Source organism: Adiantum capillus-veneris, chromosome 20 (assembly GCF_014529385.1).
Source record: "Adiantum capillus-veneris isolate H3 chromosome 20, ASM1452938v2, whole genome shotgun sequence".
NCBI classification, from domain to species: Eukaryota; Viridiplantae; Streptophyta; class Polypodiopsida; order Polypodiales; family Pteridaceae; genus Adiantum; species Adiantum capillus-veneris.
In genome coordinates, this window is record NC_140950.1 from 138403486 (window position 1) to 138418738 (window position 15253).

Below are 15253 nucleotides of genomic sequence, written 5' to 3' on the forward strand. Positions count from 1 at the left end.
TTCATGTAATGGTCCTGCTATTTGAGATAATTTTGCTATGAAGCATCTATAGTATGCACACATACCAATAAAGCTCCTTAGCTCATGTAGATTCCTTGGATTAAGCCATGTCTTTAATACCTCTAACTTAGATGGATCCATACGGATACCATCATGAGAGATAATATGACCTAAGTATTGAATCTCTTGAAGGAAAAAATCACTCTTCTTTTGATTGTTAAAAAGCTTGTTCTCCCTCAAAGCTTGAAAAATCACCTAGAGATGTTGCTTGTGCTCCTTCACGGACTTGGAGTAGATACTGATTTCATCAAAAACACTCTAGTGAATTTCAGTAGGGTCTAAATATTTTCTCCATGAAATGAGTCAATGTGGCTGGTGCATTAGTCAAGCCAAAAGGCATGACTAGATATTCATAAATACCAAACGTTGTACAAAACGCGGTCTTTACAATATCTTCATTATGACTATCCTTATTTGATGATAGCCACTTTTAAGGTCAATCCTACTGAAGTAGGTCAAACCTTGTAGCTTATCTAGCAGATCTTCTGCCTGTGGTACGGGAAATCTGTTTTTGATAGTGATATGGTTTAATGCTTGATAGTCCACACACATGTGGTATGTACCATCTTTCTTTTGCACTAAAAGGATTGGAGAACAGAAGGGAAAGGATGTAGCCCTCACCATCCCTTTGTCTACCAATTCTTGTACTTGCCTCATGATATCCTCTTGTTGAGCTGGGGAAACTTGATAAGGAGGCTTGTTAGGGGGTGAGCTTCAATTAGGAGAAACTTAGACTCAATTTTGGGCCCTGGAAGAAACACAAACTCAGCATATAGAGAGGTAATCTTGAAAAATACAAAAGTAGTTTTTTGGAATTCTATTCCTCATAGTATATACATAAAAGTTTGCTCGATCACTTAAATACATGCTCGTACAAAATGCTTTTCGAGAGCCCAACTGAAGTGTACACAAAAATCATGTGTGTGAATCTTAATGATTGATGTGATGTGCGATGAAAGAAAACACATAAGAGATGTTTCAAAATACAAAAAGTATACTACGGATGCATCCAAAACGTCCAAAAACCTTAGGAGAGCATGTTAAAACGTTGAAATCTGACGTTTCTAGCTCAAGATATAACATTTTTAAGCCTAGGGCCTCATGAGGTTAGAACCAAGCAAATAGATGTCCCAGAGACCCCTCAAGCACCTCTATTTGCTTGGTTCTGACTCCTTCATAGTCTTAAATAGTACATATCAATTGCTATCAAGTACGATTCGTTTGAATTTGAATTGTGAGTAATTCATAAAAAGGTGATTGATGCTTGTGCGAGATGCACATGTACAAGTACTTCACTTTAAAGATAGCAATATCAAGTCATAAAAAGGCGTTCGACACTTGTGCAAAATGTCACTATCAAGTGTCTTACTATTCAGATGATAGTGACAATTGCACCAAAATGGTTCTCATAGACATTTTCAAAATGAGAAAAACAAGCTCTTTCTACGTAACATTAGCCTTCTTCCTATTGGCTAATGAGCATTCTCTCACTAGAGTTAAAAGGCCCAAAAATGAGTCCATTTCTTTCCTGATTATAGTAGGATCTCAATTCAATGGTCATCATCCCTTCGTTTTGGAGGTAAGTCCAAAGGGATATCATCAACAAAAATATATTGGAATCCATTTAGAGAATTAGACAAGTCTAATTCTTCCTGATGATTCCTAACGCTTTGCTTTGTTAAAACATTAGCATTATTTAGATACTCTTTGACAAACATCATGTACGTAGAAATTGAGCTTTTCATTGACTTATCAGAAGCAGGTGAATTTATAAGTGGTATAGTATGACCGGACTCATTAGCATCTATATCCATGCTCTTTTCCCTAAAGTGAAGTAGATTCTCCTTCTAGGGAACTTAATGTTGGCAACCATGCAATTGAACCATATTGGTGCCCCTAGGATAACATCCTCATGTTAAAGAGGAGAGATGAAAAATTCTTCTTTATCTGCATAGCTTTGAACATGAAGCCTCAACTTCCCAATCAAGGGAGTAATGGAGGCTTGCTATCCCTTGAAAGCTCCATCGGCAATTACAATATCTCCCATCTCAAAATCTTGAATGCCCAACTTAGTGGCCAACTCTGTTGATACAAGGCATCATGCTCCCTTAACTTTTCCCAAGAATAGAAGAGAGGTGATCCTTTGTAATGAGAATCCTCTTTTGGAGCTTCAGCTATGGAAACTCTAGGAGTCTCATTGCGAGCATTTTTCTTTAGACAAGAACGATAGCCATGTCCTTGATCCCCACACTTAGAACATTTGTGGTCCTTACAAAAAGCTTCTATCTCTTCAGGAGAGAGTTTATTTTTACCTTTGTAAACTCCCTTCTCCTTGGACCGATTGTTGTTGTTGTTGGAATTTCCTTGGGAAGATTTTTGGGCATTGTTTTTTCCATTTGCATCATTTTGTCTTTGCTTTCCATGGGCTTGGCATTCCTTTTAGACCCTTGTTGAAAATTGATGTTCGAAGTAACCATAGTGTAGTGGATTACTTCAATGATAGGACAAGATCGTTGAGAGTTGACATACTTGGCCATTTCTTCATGTAATCCCGCATTGCGTTGCATTTATATGCCAGTACCAACAAAATTATACGTATAAAACACCATTATACTGTTAGGAAATAAGACGTACCTAAATAGATAATAGAGTAGATTACTTAATGGAGAAAGACAGATTTATATACACGAGATTATAGAGTAGAGAGAGAGAGAGAGAGAGTACACACGATATACGTGGTTCACCCAATGTGGGCTACGTCCACGGGAAAGCATCCACTCAATGGCTTTAGTACTTCAAAACAAGAAGTAGTTTACAAAGGGATTATACCCTTAATGGAGCTCCCGTCTTGCTTCACACTCACCTTGTTGCATCAACTTCACACTATGAAATGTGTGTAGAAATGGCCTCCTTTTATAGGCCAAAAGGGCTGCCCTCTCTTATGAGAGACAGCCATGTGTAGCCGCCCTTGTGCGAATAAGTCCAAATCGGACCCTCCAATCCGCCCATGTGTGGCCGCCCTTGAGAAGACAAGTCCGCTTTTGAATTCGGCTACCGGCCATTGAGTTCGGCCACCGGCCACCGGCCATTGACTTCCGTCCACCGGCCACTGGCCATTGACTTCCGACCACCGGCCATCGGCCATTGACTACCGGCCACCGGCCAACCGACCGGTTGTTTTCCGACCACTTTCCGGCCGCCGTCCGGCCATAATATTCCGGCGAAAAAGAAATCTTGGGGACCTCCGTCCCCGAGGCCTTTAAAGTTGCCCCTGATTCTTGTCCGTGAAAATTTTGGTTTCCGGTGAGTGATTTTCCTTCACACACGATGGCTTCTCCTCATAATGGGGGCCTTACAAATATGCGCTTTTACCACAGAAAATTACAAGGGTAAATCAGGCTCCATACTTAACATATACACCGAAATCCCGTATAATTATCGTATAGCAGTTTTAATTCTTTTTTATCAAAAGCCTTTTTGATCAAAAGATATTTCGATTGAAAAGGCTTTTGATCAAAAAATATTTTATATAAGAACCGTCGCCGATTTTAATCAAAAGCAGTGCCGGAGCTTGAGGAAGATCATTAGGAAAAATATGAACCCTCTAGGGGCCCTTTGGGATTAAGGTTAATTAGAGGTCAGCCAATAGGAAGAGGGTGGTGGACACACTCTATACCCTCAAAAAAGTAGGGGGACAAGGTAGCCTTACACCTATTAATTGTCTCTTACCTAGTGAGAAGGTAAGGGAGGTGGCTAGGGGAAAGAGAGGGGGGGGGGGGGGGGACCACTTTGACCTCTTTCCCCCCACTTTTTGGCCCGGATTTAAAAATACACTGAAAATTTCAAATTTTCAAAAAATTTCAAATTTCAAGTTTTCCCTCCTTAAAAGGTCCCCAAACCTATTTTATGGTCAAAAAAGTATTTTTGACCTTTAAAGTTAAAAACGTGCACTAAAAAATCCAAAAAATTGATTTTAAAAAAAAACAAATCAAAACATTATTTTCACCCTCCAAAGTCTTTCCAAACCTATTCTTTGACAAGAACACTAGGTGGACACAAGGAAGTAAAAATTGGCTCCTTGTTTGGTCAATTTCTAGTGTTTAATGTTTAGTGCACAGGATTTGTGAGGCCATTGACATGGGGAGTTCACTAAAGTATATGTAACATAGCACATGTGTTCAACAGAAGGGATTTTATATTCTTGTAAAGTTGCAGAAACATGTGTAGATAAGGCCTATAGGGGGTACTTTTCATCCATTCTAGTGAACGCACATGATATAGGAAAATTTTACATTGTGAATGCTCCGGACCTTTGAACACAAAGAAAGGGGGGGGGGGGGGGAGCTCTAATTACATCTGAGTGAAAAGAAGTGGAATTTGTACTGTCATGTTGCATAAAGATTTGCTTTCACTTAATCTAAAAAAAATTTGGTATCCTGGGGTGCAGACAAGGCCATATAATGCAAAAAAAGGGGTGGCCACAAGCGTGCGTACTGAGCCATCCAAAACTGCTGGATGGGCCATATGTGGGCCCTTGTGGCCACCCTTTTTTTGTATAATTAGGCTATTGCTGCACTCCAGAACCCTGGAAAAGATGAGATGAACCTAAAATTGAACTTTTCAAGCACATTATGCCTTCCTTCAACTCAACTTACTAGTTCCCTGCACCAAAAGGGAAAATCACATTGGACAGTATAAAAATCTAGTCTCATGCTGCATAAACATCTGGTTTCATCAAATATTAACATTCTTGCTATTATAAGGGGCAGACAAGGCCTAATTATGCAAAAAAAAGGGTGGCCACAAGGGCGCAGAGGTGAGCCATCCAAAACTATTGGATGGGCCATCTGCACGCCCTTGTGGCCACCCTTTTTTTTGCATAATTAGGCTATTGTTGCACTCGAGGACCTTGGAAAAGGTGAGATGAATGTAAAATTTAACTTTTCAAGCACATTATGCCTTCCTTCAACTCAACTTACTAGTTCCCTGCACCAAAAGTCCAAATCACATTGGTTAATATAAAAATCTAGTCTCATGCTACATAAACATCTGGTTTCATCAGCTATTAACATTTTTGCTATCCTAAGGGGCAAACAAAGCTAGAAAATGCAAAAAAAAAGGGTGGCCACAAGAGCGCGCAGATGAGCCATCCAAAACTGCTGGATGGGCCATCTGCGCGCCCTTGTGGCCACCCTTTTTTTTGCATTTTCTAGCTTTGTTTGCCCCTTAGGATGGCAAAAATGTTAATATTTTATTTAAATTTAACTCTTCATGGCCAAAACCACTTAACTTAAAACACATGGATAAACCGAAAAGCCAAATCACTATGGAGACAGTAGACACAACTCTTAATCATTTTGTCATTGCAAAGTCATCTGAAATGATGTGAGCCTCTACAACTTCTTGAATAGCCTCCAATGCTATTGCTTGCATTTTATATTGATTTCCATATCTTTGAAGCACCTCTTTCACCGTGTGAGCATATTTTTGATGCATGGCCATGATTCAAGTGTTTGGTTGTTTTCAACAGCTTCTAGATTTCAATCGGCTTCGAATCTGTCTGGGCTTGTCTCACATGAATTTGTTCATCTCATCGCGTTCTTCGACCATCATGTGATGAGAAAAAATCATATCTTGCTCGCATTCTCCAAAAATCAATGTGCAAGTTGACAATTTATTTAAAAATGATGGAAAACATACATTTTTTACCTTTTTCTTAATCTACAGGCTCCAACGAGCATTAAAACCATGGAATCTAAAAATACTCAAAGAACCATTGTTTTTTATTGTGTTAAGGACTGTATTTCCTACATACAAAACTTTCCCAAAATCTCGCCCTAACACGTTCAAAAGTGGCTTCCAAGGAGTGTACTCGGTCAAAATTTGAAACTGAAGAAAAACAATCAGAATGAACTCCTAGACTGTGTATAAACTTTAGAATAACCAAAATTTCCTTCAAAAAAAAGTTATGCTAAAAATTTGAAAATAGCCCCCCATTGGACTCCCCACAACGATAGAAGTCAAAGGGTTCAAGGAGAGGTATGGTGTCACAAGTGCATGGTGGGAATCTCATCGAGGTTTATTCCATCAAGATCTCTTGTACTTTATCATGTCTTCTCATGTACAATCTTACAAAAAAAAAAGATACTTTAAATGACTGCAAATCTTATTTAACTTATCAAACAATCTAAAATATGGTAGACCAAGAGTGCTCTTACACATCAACAAACAAAAAAGTCCAAACTTCTTCTCATTAACTTTGATAAACATACATTTGTGAACAACTTCCAAGGGGTAGTGCAGTCATAGTTCTTACATCCATTCCATGACATGGTATGCTCAAGGGGTGACCTATCATATAAAAATATCTCTGGTGGGGGTGCCCTCATGTTAGGAAAGGGTGTGCTGCTGATGAAAAGTTGTTGTATTGTCCTACTAGGGATCTCTCCATGTTAGCATAGTGATTTTTGGTGTAGTGGGACCCACATTGCTTGAGGAGAGCTTTGTGCCACCGTAAAAGCTTCATGTTATGCTAGTTCCTTGAGCCATTCTTGCATTAGGATGAGATTACCCACCTCTAATAAGGATGGATTTGAAGCACCTACCTGCAAGATGTAACAAAGAAGGCTGTTTTAGAGGAAAAGTGGTGACACTTGACCTCTCTAACATGCACCCACTGTTTCTTGTAATGCCACTGTTTTGAGCTGAAGAGCTTGACATTCGTGCATCCACGAATGCAAAGAAGCACCTGCACCCATACACAACCAATTGCAATAGCCTAACAAGCCTACTTCTCCCCTCCCAAGATATTGAAGAACCATACACATTCGTCTCATCGACAGTATAACGATCTTGGGATGACCTCTGCTCACCCTCACGTGCGGCCTTCGGTGCAAACACCGCGGACAAGCAATATGTACACTTTTGTTGTGCGGAGTACATGGTGGTGGAGGGATACGATTTGTGATGTCCGTGAGCACCATGGCAGTTGTTGCGTGAGGAAGCAAAGAATGAAAAGAAAGAGGGGGGAGGGAGATGGAGGAACATGGGAGGAGAGAAGGGGCAGAGGGGGAGAGGGAGAGAGAGGGGAGGAGGAGGAGAGAAGGGGGTAGGGAGGGAGAGGAGAGGAACATGGGAGGAGAGAAGGGGGCAGAGGGGGGAGAGGGAGAGAGAGGGGAGGAGGAGGAGAGAAGGGGTTAGGGAGGGAGAGGAGAGGGAGAGAGGAGGAAGGAGGAGGAGAGAACAAAGGTTTTTTTTTTTGGGGGGAATTTTTTTTTGAAAAAGTGGACTTTTAGTGTTTATAGGTTTAAAAAAATGTCAAAAAATGAGTTTTTGATGTGTATATATGTTGGGAGGGAATTTTAAGTCAAAAATAAGTAAAAATAACTTTTTTGAAAAAAAGTCAAATTTTGGCTCTTAGTGACCCACGTTTTTGCTGATGTGGCCACACCCCTTTACTCCCTTCACTTTCCAAAAGCTAAAGAGAGAAAGTGACCTCTTAGGTCCACATCCTACATGTGTCTAAAAAAAGGCTAGAAAAGTCTACTCAAAACTAGCTTCTTGAATGCCCTTGTCCCCTTAACCCTACACAACATTAGCCTTAATCCCTAAAAATTAGGATTCCTTACAAGGCCCATGCAAGGTTCATATTTCTCCTAATGTTTTGGGACAGGCAAAGCTTGAGGTAAACTTTTCAACCTGTCCTCTTCTTTTCTGACTTGTTTTTGTGTGTTGTGCCAGACTCCTGTGGTGTAGTTGTTTTACTCTCACCAAACAGAGTTGGCTTGCAAGTTATAGGCCACTTCGTGGTGTGTAGCCATCCACCTCACTCCAAAAGTGTGTATAAAATAGTCACTTTTCTCGTGTTGTGCAGCCACTTGGCTCACTGCAAAGAAGGGTTTTAGGACAGACTTAGAGTCTCACTCGTGTGGTACAATTGTCTATCTCTCACCACAGGGATGAGTTTAGGGTTTAGTGATCGGCTCGTGGAGTGCAGTAGGCATGATGCTACACCTCTCACTCGAGAGTGACCTATACGTTGCTCAATTTTAGATGAGCTCAAATTATCGTTTGTTTCACGTAGACACACAAGATTTTTGTTCGTCAAATAAAAAGTGGAGAGACGCATAGTTTATGCCCTCTTCATCTTTGTGTGACGCACTGGTTACTCTTGTGTTTCAAACTCTAAAGACACGCCATTGTTCATCACTAGATGACTTTTGGATGTAGATACATACGATATTTGGCTTGTGTTTAAGATTGTTAAGTTTTCTGTTGATGTTTGTGTTGTGAGTTTCACACACTTCATCATGGATGATGTCACTTTCATCACATGTGAGAGCCTAAGCTTCGTTGTTGCCTAAACCCCTCTACTCCGGAACAGTATTACCAGTTCACAGAGGCCTTAACGAAGTTTGTCTTTGAGAAGCTTTAGCACCCACTTACGCCCGTTGCTTTTGACATATCTCTAATGACATCAGGTTCATTATTGAACATGGTCAAGCAGTCTATTGGATAGATTCAAAGATTTTTTAGGATCTAAAAAATCCTAAAATTGTTACTTTGCCAAGCATAGCTACTTTCATACAACTTGTGCAACAATTGTATACTGAGTTCAAGAGCAAGGAAAAGCTGGAAAGAGCAGCAAAGCGCACGATAGTGGAAGAAAACTCTTTTGATGCTACTGTAGAGCCAAAAACTACGGTTAAAATAGAGTCTACTGCTAGTGCCACTCTTGCTCTTGATTAGTCTCAGCTCCCCCTTGTATTACATCTTTTGCCAGAAATTGGAATCTTCAACATACAGGCTCCGCAGCTAGGAGAAGGCAAATGGACACACGTAAAGCATGTAGGTGTCACACACCCTACATTTAAAGAGCCACTATATGTGGCAAAAATCTTCAAAGTCCACTTGCATGGACCCATTGTGGATCAGCAGGTCAAGGAAAAAGCTACAACTTTGGACATCGCTCATTGCCGCATTATTTATCTACTTGCCATGGTCTGCCACATAGAGCATCCAATGCTCATTTCACGTTTTTGGAATGGCAGCCATGTAGAGCAATGGATAAGAGAGTGCACTGTAGATGTCAGTCAACCTGCCATTTGTGATTATGTAACCATAGAAGGAACAATAGAGTTATTCCAAAATAATATTTTGCAGATAATAAATGTTCTTCTTTAGACCGTGAAGTATCTACATGCGCACAACTATCTCCACAAGGATCTTCACTCTTGAAACATGATGCTTCACTTTGGACAGAAGGGGGTCTATGCAAGCATTGTGGATTGGGGGTCATGTACAACGACCAGAACAAGGGCATGATTTCCTCCTCTTTGTAACTTGCAAATAGAAACTAGAAAGGGATACCCCAGAATGCATATCTACTAATCCTTGGAGTAAAGCCATGGATATCTACTCCATGCGTCATACTTGTAAACAACTCTTGAAGTGCATGGAAGTGCCACAAGAGCAAACCAAAAGGGTTTTTTTAGGTAATGTACTTAACCACCTTGACAGTGGCAAGTGAAACAATCCCTTAGCCTGACCTAACGGTTTTGATCTTTACCTATGTCTAAACAGTGCCCATAAAGTGGGCTATGACATTGTAATAGTTTTTGGTTTACGATTGCAGTAATGAATTATTTATTATCCTCTTTAGTTGTGCTTGTAAATTATATAATTGATCAAGTTATCTTGTCTCTTTTTAGTGACATGGTGATAAATATTATGTCTCTTTATTACTACAAGATTAAGTTATCATATTTATTTCCTTGAAGATTTGAAAGTGATAACCTATTAACTTTAAAACAATGATGACATGTTCGCTTGATTGATCGATATGGAAGAATAACTTAACCTCGCTTAAGCAGAGGCCATCTACAAAGAAGAGAGAGAGCCTTATGGCCATGAGAAGATCTCGAAGCTATTGCACGGATCGAAAAGGAAAAGTGTGGGTTGCAAGAAAAACCTCTCAGCCTTAAGGAGTGCAAGAAGCTATGTCCAAGCCACTTTGTGTGCCATCATTTATTTTGAATCAGTGGCAATGCCACATTGCCAAGGAATCGGCTCCTGTAAAGTTATCAAATTTGTAGCACAAAGGACTTGCACGAGTGTTGCTACAAAGATTCATACATCGAGAGAGAGTTATGCCAAACAACAACCAAATGGCACTCTACTTTATACAACAATGCTATGTTGACGACATCATTGGGAGACATGTGGATTGTTCAGACTACCCTAAAAACTTTGGCGTTGGGCATGGTCGGATTGCAAAAAAAGTGGCTACAAGTCACACCAATAATCCAATGCCTTCACACAAAGGGCCCATAGTTTTGCTTCCCGAAGAATCCGAGACACTCGTTGCATTGGAAAGCCAAGGAGAGACACCTGATATTTTGCACATCAGAATCCTTAAGCTTGAATAGAGCTATCCGCGACCCGTGACCCAAGCCAAGCTGCAACAATATGAAACACTCTACGGACCATTCCAGATCAGAAGGCTAGTCCTTCGTAGTAAGGACCTCCAGGCCCATCTCCTACGCCTGAAAGTGCTCAGTTTGACATAGAAGAACTACTCACTGAACTGACTCAATCTTTAGGTTGAGCACTTTTCTCACTTTATCCCTGTCTATTTTGGCAAAGGGCTACAATTTTTGTAATCACAGTTCATCATTTATCCCCTCAGCTAGCCATTTTGTATTCTTGATCAAACAGATTGTATTGTATTGTATCTAACTATAATTATGACTCTTATTGCAAAAGTAACTTGAGAGAGAGAGAGAGAGAGAGAGAGAGAGAGAGAGACTTGACAGATACGAATAGACTCGGCCAAAGAAAAAAGAGTCTCTGTCGACTATTCGCAAAAGATCTACAAATGATTTGGCCAGGGTGACAATTCTCTCTACATTGCGCCAAAAAACTTGCGAGTTCACAAGTTGTACACACCTTGTAGTTGCCTCTTGGTATCTAGGATACTTGCTAGGCCATGCATCGAAGTGTCTATTAGCTACTATTCCAATCAATGCAGGATTCACTTCTTGCAAGGTGGCAAGAACATAATATGCAGTTGAAAACCTTGTCACACAAAATATCTACAAAGTTTTGCTGGGTGATTTTAATAAAAAAAGAGCATACAAAATTTGATGCTCTCTAATAAATTTCACCACATGATTAGCATCCAGCAGCTTTTGTTTTATGACATCCATTTTTCCAACGTATTTTAGTAGACAATTAAGAGTATGCACAACACATGGCACCTAAGTAATTTCTGAGTACTTAACTTGGGTAGCCCTTAATGCAGCCTTGCAATTGGATACATTATTTGGGACAATTACAGTCACATTCTTTGGTCCACGTGCCTTTTCTATGGCATGCTCATATATCCTTGCTAGATAATCCCTGGTCTTCTCTTTTAAAGATGTGTGAATGGCTTCTACGGACATAGACCCTCTAGGATTTATAAGCATCACATTGATGAGCACCTTCTTCTGAGATTTGGTCCATCCATCCAACGCTATGGTGCAACCATATGTAGGAACAAAGTCCACCACCGTGCGCTTGAGGATGGCTTCAGTACTGTCTTTCAATTTATCTAGATACTTGTAAAGAATGAGGATGCAAGAGAGCTACACAAGACAAGCACAAAACACACAGAGATGGAAAGCTTATCCTTCTTCTTCGCTAAGAAAAGAGAGTACAAAATGACTAAGTGCTAAAGCTGAAAAGTAGCACATATGTACATGCGGTCACTAAGTGTGAACTCGCTAGAAGCGTACTAGGCTAGCACTATAAGTGTAGTCCAACTGTAGAATCACTAGCAGAGATCCTCCGTGTCCATCACCTAACGCGCTAGTGATTAAATGCCGTAAGCGGCCAAGACCCGTAGTGGATGCCACCTCAAGATGTAGAGCTCGACATATCAACACTCCCCCTCAAGCTCTGCATGCCGCAGAATCCAAGCATAGTCCGGAAACATCAAAGCTTCTCAGCTCCGAGGGCCTTGGTAAAGATATCCGCTATTTGCTCCTCTGTGCTGACGTAGACCAAGTCGATGTCGCCCGCCAACACTCGCTCTCGAACGTAGTGGTAATGGACCTCTATGTGCTTGGTCCTGGCATGGAACACTGGGTTCCTAGCCAATTGCATGCTGCTGAGGTTTTCACAATGGATGACAATCTGCTGGTCCACCTGCACTCCCAAGTCCTCAAGTAATGTGCGTAGCCAAGCTACCGCAACTACTGCACCTCTATACTCGGCCTCTGTGCTTGATAGAGCAACCGTAGGGAGCTTTTTGCTGCTCCAAGTAACAGTAGCACTCCCAAAAGAGAACATGAATCCACTCGTAGATCTCCTATCAACAATGCTACCTGCCCAATCTACATCTTTATACCCATACAATGCTAATGGCCCATCTACTGCATAGAACAATGCGTAGTCAAGAGTCCCTTGCACATACCAAAGTGTGCGTCGTACTCCATCCAAATGTGACTTTCTCGGAAGTTGCATGAACTGACTCTCCAGGCCTACTATGTAGCTAAAGTCTAGCCTCGTGATAGTTAAGTAGATTAGACTACCCACAATCTTCCTGTACATCTTGACATCCTCAACAACATCACCCTTCTCTGCACTCAGCTTTGCATTCACATCCAAGGGAATAGAAACTGGCTTACAATCAACCATACCATACTTTGATAGCATGTCCAAAGCATACTCTCTCTATGACATCCATACACCCTCTAGAGTCTTGATCACCTCAATGCGAAGAAAGTAGCGCAACTCGCCCAAATATTTCATTTCAAACTCTTGTTTGAGAAGACCCTTCACAGGGTCAATCTCCATAGCATTGTCACCCATAATAATAAGGTCATCTACATATATGGTAATGACCACAATCCCCATATCACTCTCATGTACATAGAGTGAATGATCAGCATGAGCTCTCCTAAAACCAATACTGACAAGATACTTGGCAATCCTGTCATACTGATAGCCGTTTTTCGGCTCTCTGTGATTGCCATAGTGAGTTATCCCCCCCTATCAAATCACTCAAACACTGTGGTTACCCTCACCCTTTCACTGTATATAGGTACGTGTGAGTTAGGGGACTTCTCCCATATCTCCTTACTGAAATAAAAAACCCTCAATTAGCTAGGCATTGGGCTAGTTGAGCCAAAAAAATAAAAAATATAAAAAATATAAGTATATTATGGCCCATGCATATGTAAATATTTCTTTGTATATAGGGCCTAAATAAAAGATTTTTTCATAATTATTTTGGTATTTATTTAAATATTTTTACCTAGGTGTATGTTATTTATGCTCTGTACATTGTCTCACCATTACCGCAATTTTTCTTACCATTTTTCATACTCTTTATTCCATGTAGAAATTTTTTCATGTAAGCTTCTCTTATATTTGGTGTAACTCCACCCCAACAAAAATCCAAAAAAACTAGTTTTATTTATGTGTATATTTTTTCACTATTGTGATTTTTCCCTTCCTACATCTATTTTGTTTTTTTTTTTCTAAACAATTGGAACTCCAAAATTATTTATCTTTTTATGGTAGCCTCATAACGAGAGAGATTTCTTTTGACCCCTTTATATTTTTTCCACTTATATTATTTATATTTGACATGTACATATTTTTTAGACCCCTCAATATTTGATTTTCTTAGTTGTACTATTCACTTATATCATGATCTCAACAATATCTTCAATTATAGATCTACCAAATAAGGTCAAGGGTAGGTGGCATGCATACATGCACTATGGAGGGCTCACTCTTGGAGGTATTCAAAAGAATCATCCAAAGAAGGACCCCACAAAGACCTTGTGCAGTGGAAAAAAACGGTCGGTTTTGCTGAATTTTTAAAGTTCACTTGCTCTCCGAATTTGAAAAGGTGATACAAACAAACGTTGTAGCTCGTGGGCTGAACTTTTGCCTAAAAGTTTTTCATATTTTTTTGAGCTACGAGCTGTGAGCTATGATTTTATTAGTGGACCCCAGTTTTCCCATGCTATGCAGCCACACTCTCTCTTCCACTTTATCATTTTCCTCTTTCACACACACTTCTCCACTCATCATCCCCACCTCTCTCACCACTCCTCTGTGCACCCTACTCACCTTCTCCTCAACCTTGAAGAATAAGAGAAACCATGGTGAACTCATACCTCCCACACACAATTTCATTCCAAAATTGACCACCTAGTCTCATTTTTCCTCCTCCAAATTACCCATATCTATCAAAAAAACCACAAAATTCAGCCTCTTCTCTTAAAAGACAGCATCATGGTGGTTGATTACTCAGCTTCAATTACCTTTTCTCTCAAGGAAGGTCAAGATGTGGAGAAAAAATGTACCGTCAAAGCTAGTGGACCGTCAACAAGCGTCAAAATTGGCCCTACTCAAGACACTTGGAGCATCAACCTTGTAAGAAATCAACCTTGTAAGAAATCCACCTTTTCTTACTTCTTAAGAGTTTTTCTTTCTTATTTGTATCCTACATGGATACTCCCATTGTAAATATCCAATTCCATTTGTAAATTAATACTAACTCTACTAGCACTAACCCACTATGAAAAGTCCTATCACCTCCATTTCTCTCCTCTCTCTTTCCCCACCAACTTCTTGATAATTCCAAGCAAAAGAAATTAGATAAATTGCTGAAAATCTAACCCAACCATGGTTAGAGGAGTAACCCTAGCCTTCAAAATTGCTATAAAAGGAGGGTGTAGCTAGCACAAAAAGGTGATCCATAAGCAAGAGCAGTATGCTATAGCTTGAGAAGCCAAGCTCAACCTCTCTAGAAGGAGCTCTTGAGTGGAAGCTCATTGTCTTATGCATGTGCATGTGTTGTAATAGGGGATTAGCAAGGGAACTCTATGCCATTGTAAGAGAGAGAGTGATCATTCAATTGAGAGTAGGAAATCTATCATTTCTCCTACTAGTGTAAGCCCAACATTTGCTGAATCAAGGAGGGTGGATTTGGACTAAGCTTGGATACTTTGTCTCCCTTCCAACGTGAAGTAATGGGCAACAATGATGCGTAAGTATCTTGGTGTTTTTTGTTAAGTTCTTGATAGCTTGTCTCTGGTGTTGTCATCAATCTAGCCATAAATCCCACATACTGTAAGAGGGCGACAGGGTGGAGAGGACTCCCCTGGCTTTAAGACAGTGATTGGGATGGCTT